Source organism: Gossypium arboreum, chromosome 1 (genome assembly GCF_025698485.1).
Source record: "Gossypium arboreum isolate Shixiya-1 chromosome 1, ASM2569848v2, whole genome shotgun sequence".
Lineage (NCBI taxonomy): Eukaryota > Viridiplantae > Streptophyta > Magnoliopsida > Malvales > Malvaceae > Gossypium > Gossypium arboreum.
Window position 1 is genome coordinate 113,798,797 of NC_069070.1, and position 5,815 is coordinate 113,804,611.

The 5,815-nt window shown below is 33.8% G+C and overlaps 1 long non-coding RNA gene across 1 annotated transcript; it reads left to right on the forward strand.

Moving 5' to 3' along the window:
- The first annotated feature begins 1,037 nt into the window (after positions 1 to 1,037).
- Positions 1,038 to 2,140, forward strand: LOC108482045 (uncharacterized). The gene is made up of 2 exons (XR_001870812.2): positions 1,038 to 1,218; positions 1,548 to 2,140. It is a non-coding gene; the product is annotated as an uncharacterized LOC108482045 (long non-coding RNA).
- The last annotated feature ends 3,675 nt before the right edge of the window (positions 2,141 to 5,815 follow it).

Here is a 5,815-nt window from a genome sequence, read left to right on the forward strand (position 1 = left end):
AGGTATAACACACATAATAAATTTTTTATTGAAAAAACATGCATATAAAAATAAATATAGGAATAATCATTTTATAAAAAGAATAGTATGAAATTAATAGTACATGTAAAATTAGATTATCATATCTTAAAAATATTTAGAAGAGATGCTAAATAACATACTAGGAAAACATAATATGGAGAAACATTTCAAAATAACAATTTTATAAATACAAAGATGGAGTTCCAAAATAGTATCATATGTACATAAAAACATTTAAATGAGATACTACATAATATATTAAAATAATATGACATAAAGAATAATTTCAAAATAATAATTTTATAAACACAAAATGAAGTTCTCAAGTAACTTCACATACATAATTAAATGAATTTTAAAACAATAAGCATTTTAAAATAAAACTTCATTAAAATAAAATATGCACAAAAATATGTAAACGAAATTTATATAAATGATTTAAACAATATAATATAAAATAGCTATCCAATCATAATTTAACATACATAGATGAGAAAAATTAAATGAATTCTCAAAATCATAATGAATAGAAGACTTGATTTAAATAATATGAGTACAAGTAAAAAAAATTGAGTTAAACACTATACAAAGCATTAAAATTTTATCATTAAAATTAGACTACAACTTAAATACAGACACAAATGCAGAAAAACATTAACATAGATCAAATAAAAAAAATTAAATGAATTTTAAATAATCAAGGTAGGGACTCATGCGTCATGCTTGTAAATGTAGAAGGATCAGAACTGGAAATAATTCAAGCTCCCAAAACGTTGTGTTGAGGCACAGACCCATTTGTAAACACGAGCAAATTACAGGGATAGATTTAGAAATAAAACAATACATATTTGGCACAATCGAATGCTTGTGCAAACGGAAAGGATTAATAGCACAAATTTCCCTCCAAGGCCTAAACACATGGATTTCATCCGAACGCAGGCCGGGTCATCAGATCGTGACTATTGTATGGTGTCATTTTTGAACCATTAAGGTTGGTCAAAACGACACTGTTCCTTATCCTTTAAGAATGGTTAAATCAGCCGAATTTTCCTTTGCTTTTAGCAAACCCCAAATCGTCCCGTAACTGTTGATTTTTCTTTGCAGGCTTTGCAGTCTTTGAAGAACCATTTCAGCCTTGATCTTCCTTTAACTTCGATTCCAACGAAGCAAAGAGAAGATCCTTGGCCTACTCGCACGGTATTGCTCCCTTCCTTTATTTTTCTTTATTTTTTTTAAAAAAAATGCAATAATGATGTATTCTAAAAAACTAATTGAAAAAGAAATAAAGGAAAAAAAACTTGGAGAAACGCAAATTGGAAATCGCCTTGAACTTTGACTGATTTCCTTTGTTTGATTAATATGCGTAGTGTGCGTGCGTATGCATACAGTGTGCGTAAAAAATCAAGGTACAAATAATGGCTTTTTATAGCCAGATTTACAGAATAAATGAAAAATAAAAATTATATTTTCCTTCTGTCATTTGACTGTATATTCTGTTACTTTTTCTTCTCGTGTGTTCTTTGCAGGAACGGCCGTATGGAGGAGCAGGGAAAGGTGTGCGTGAAAGAGGCCGTGCGAGGAAACCGTTCGTGGGAGCCTAAACCCTTGGCACTGTTCTGGCACGTTCCAGAAGATTCTAGTGCTCTCAAGCTGCTGAGATAATTTTTGAGTGTATTGGGCCTCGGGTTTTAGGGCTTATTTAATTGGGTCATGGGTTACTTTAGTAATTGGGTTGGGTTATTGGACTTTTATTGTATTGTTTTTTTATTTTTCATTTTAGTTTTGGGTTTTGAAATGGACTTTGGCCCTATAAACAATTTGGTCTTTCATTTATTTTTGTTTGGTTTTATAAATATATTTTATTTTTGGTTTTTTGTTTTTTAGGGCCCGAGCAAAATGGGCCTATTACAAACCTATTATGGTTCTATGAGGTGTGCATGGTGGACGGGCTTACCATAGCCCTTATATGGTATGCTGGATGGACGAAGTGGTGTTTGGTTGACGGGATGGGATCTTGACTTGTGCATCTGTTCGCATTTGAATATGTCTATTTGTCTGAACATTTTGTTTATTTGTGTGAACTTTTGGTTATTGACAATATAGTTGATGTCATGTAAAATATTCTGATTATTGCATATGATTTGATCGTCATTTTTGTGGTTTGATATTATATTTGACATACTGATTGAGACTTTCATAAGGTGTTATTTGAACTGAATTTTAGAAACTGTGGATTTTATTTTTGAATGTTTGACGTTGGTTTAATATTGTTTCAAACATAATGAACAAAAAGGTTTTCTTGGTTTGAATTAAAGTTATTGTTTCTGCCATTTCTGGTGGCCAATGTAACCTCCAGGATTCGGTCTAAACTTATAAGCCAAGTTTTAAGGCATTACATTTAGTGGTATCAGAGCCAGTTTGTAAAAATTTGGCCTGTGTTTTTATGTATCCTTGTGCACGTATGTATGTTTTAAAAAAATGAAAAGAATGTACCACAGTGGTTTGAAAAAGTTTTTGAGAAACTAAAATGTCTGAGACTCCGATACTGGTCCGTACAAAACTCTGAACTTGTTGAATTAGTTTTGTAATAATACAATGGTAATGTTTAGACAATTATTTTTGTGTTCGATTTTGGTATTGTAGATTCTTGAGGTCAGTTTGAAGTTTGATATAGATTCTGGTGATAAGTAAGATCGTGAGGGTCAGTCTGGTGAGACTCTCAAGAAGTCATTGGCTTTTCTGGGACGTGTGTTTGTTCAAGAGTCGAAAGTCAATGCGATTCCGTCAGCTTCGGGTAGCGATGACCCGGAGGTTGGCACTGAGGCATTGACTCGATTTGTGAGAGAAGTGTTAGAAAAAGTTTTCGAAGCTAGTTTAGAGAGAACTAGAGAAATGGTTCAAGGTAGGTGTGCGGATTGTGGGAAGAAAAGATATTGTAATCCTTCGAGGTTGGAGCCTCAATCTACGAAGCGTGTCAGGTCTCAGCAGAATGTCAGTAAAAGTAATGTGAGAGGTTCTAATAGTGGCATGAGTGTGTCAGTTTGTGGGCATTGTAAAAAGTGTCATCCGGGTGATTGTTGGAAAAAGTTGGGAGCGTGTCTTAAATGCAGGTCCACGGGGCATCGGATTAGGGACTGTCCTTGACGACATTTAGTCAATTATGGTTGTATAATATTGTTGAGTTTGTGTGCTATTGTTCGGAAATGATTTGTCTTTTTGAAGATGGCATTGTGTTTGTGTGTGTAATAGAGAAGTGAATTGATCTGGTTCAGTGATTAAGTGTTCTGGGTATGTATGCGAAATTTTAAGGTTTAGTATGATATGGTAGTGTTTCGAGGTCAGAATGTGCAGCGGGAGCGTAATGATGAGTTTTGTGTTTAAACAGTTGTCCAGTTAGTAGGAAATTTCAAGGACGAAATTTTTTTTAAGGAGGGGTGAGTTGTAACATCCCGAAATCTGGGGTTAAAAGTTTTGAGGTTTGTGATTAGGGTCAGTGAGTGGGTTGAACATTTGGGTTCAATTTCGTGTTTTAATATCAAAATGGGCTTGCTGGTTTAGTGGTTAATTATGTATTAGTATAACTTTGGGTCTCGTGTTCGAATCCCTGTGAGTGTTTATGATATTTATTTGTTTTTATTTTATTTTTCAAAAAGGGGAAGTTAATTTTAGAATAGAAAATAAGTTTATGTTTTTCAGTTTTATACTTTTTCTTTTTCTTCCCCATCGTTCCTTTTTTTTCTGTTCTTTTCAATTTTAATTGTGTTTGTTTTTGCTTCTTCTGTTTTGCGCAATTTATTTATCGTTCCGTCAAAGGAGATTGCTCTTGTGTGTTTCGTGTTATCAGATGTGAGTCAGAATAGTTTTCTGGAGGCGAAATGGTTAATCCTTGTTGTTTGCAATTTCGATTTAAGGTGTGTTTCCGAAGATGTTGATTTTAAATGTTGATTTATTAATAGATTGCATGATATTCTGCACATTTCAGTACATTTCTGGATTTCCAAAGGATGGGGATCGTTTCGGTGTCAAAAACACGAATTTCAGGTTGTTACGATGTTGTTTCGTAACCACACGGGTGGCCACACAGACATGTACCCCATATGGGTGGCTCACACGGCCGTGTAAAATTGGGAATTAGGGATTTTTGGAAAATTTTGGTACCATACGACCTGAGCACACGGGCATGTGTACTCACACGAGCGTGTGAGATCTCCACACGACCGTGTCTTTTCTACTATTTATTTTTGGCATCTTTGGATAGTGAGTTATACAGGCTGCTAATACGGGCATGTGTCCCCTCCACACGGGCGTGTGTGGCCTTCACACAGGCATGTGTTGCCTTCACATGGGCGTGTAGATCCACACAGGGCCTGGGCACTTCCACACGGCCATATGACCCTATTTTGCAAAATTTTTGTTTTGAATCATAAATTGTCTGTTTTATGTTTCTGTGCAATCCAACCCTCGTCAAGCCTCGGTAAGTGTGTTTGGGACTCGATTTAGTTTGGTTCGTGTATATATATGCGTTTATGGGCTTTAATTTTATTGCTTGTTTATGTAATAAATAAGTATGAGTTTATTATAGTTGATGTAACTGAATATTAGAATACAAGTGTAATCAAATCTGAATCTGTTCAACTGGAAATGTTAATGTCCGTTTTTGTATGATGTCTGCATAATGTGTGCATTGTTGTATAGCATGAAAATTTTAGGATCTGACCATGAAGAGAAGGAAGATAGAATTAGCAATTTTAACTACGATACTTTTGTATAACGGTTTACCGCACTATCCTCTACGTATACTAGCTCAGCTGTATACAGTTACTCAAGTGGCAGAGTTCGACGTTGTGGTGTGTAGGGTGGATGAACCTATTATGGTTCTATGATGTGTGCATGGTGGAAGAGCCTACCATAGCCCTTATGTGGTGTGCTGGATGGACAAAGTGGTGTTTGATTGGCGGGATGGGATCTTGACTTGTGCATCTGTTTGTATCTGAATATACGTCTGTTTGTCAGAACAATTTGCCTATTTGTGTGAACTTTTGGTTATTAACAATATAGTTAACGTCATGTAAAATGTTATGATTATTGCGTATGATTGGATCGTCATCTTTGTGGTTTGATATTATATTTGACATACTGATTGAGACTTTCATAAGCTGTTATTTGGACTGAACTTTAGAAACTCTAGATTTTATTTTTAAATGTTTGACGCCGGTTTAATATTGTTTGAAACATAATGAACAAAAAGGTTTTCTTGGTTTGAATTAAAGTTATTGTTTCCGCCACTTCTGGTGGCCAATGTAACCTCTAGGATTCGATCTAAACTTCTAGGCCGGGTTTTGGGGCGTTACAAAATTACAATCAAATAACGTTTAACGTTATATAGATAAGAACTTGATGTATTATGTTGGATTATCCATCTTTATATATATATATATATATATATATGGATGATTTTAATTTTATATAAGCTATAAAAAGGTATATGAACCCCTCAACTTTGATGAAAAATCAATTAAGTTTCTCTGTGAAAAATGTACATAATTAAGTTTGCAAACTCTCAAGTTGCATCAATTAAATTTTTTTGATCATCTTTAATCATTACAATGCTGATGTAGGCGTTAACGATGTTGACATACAACTCCAATAAGTGGCAGTTGTAAAATCAACAAAATAAAAATCAAATTTTAAAAAAATAAACAATTAAATTTTTACTAGAATGAATCGGACAAATGATTCTCCAATTTCTTTTAGACTTAAATTTTAAGAAATTTATTTTTAAAACTTATAAAAA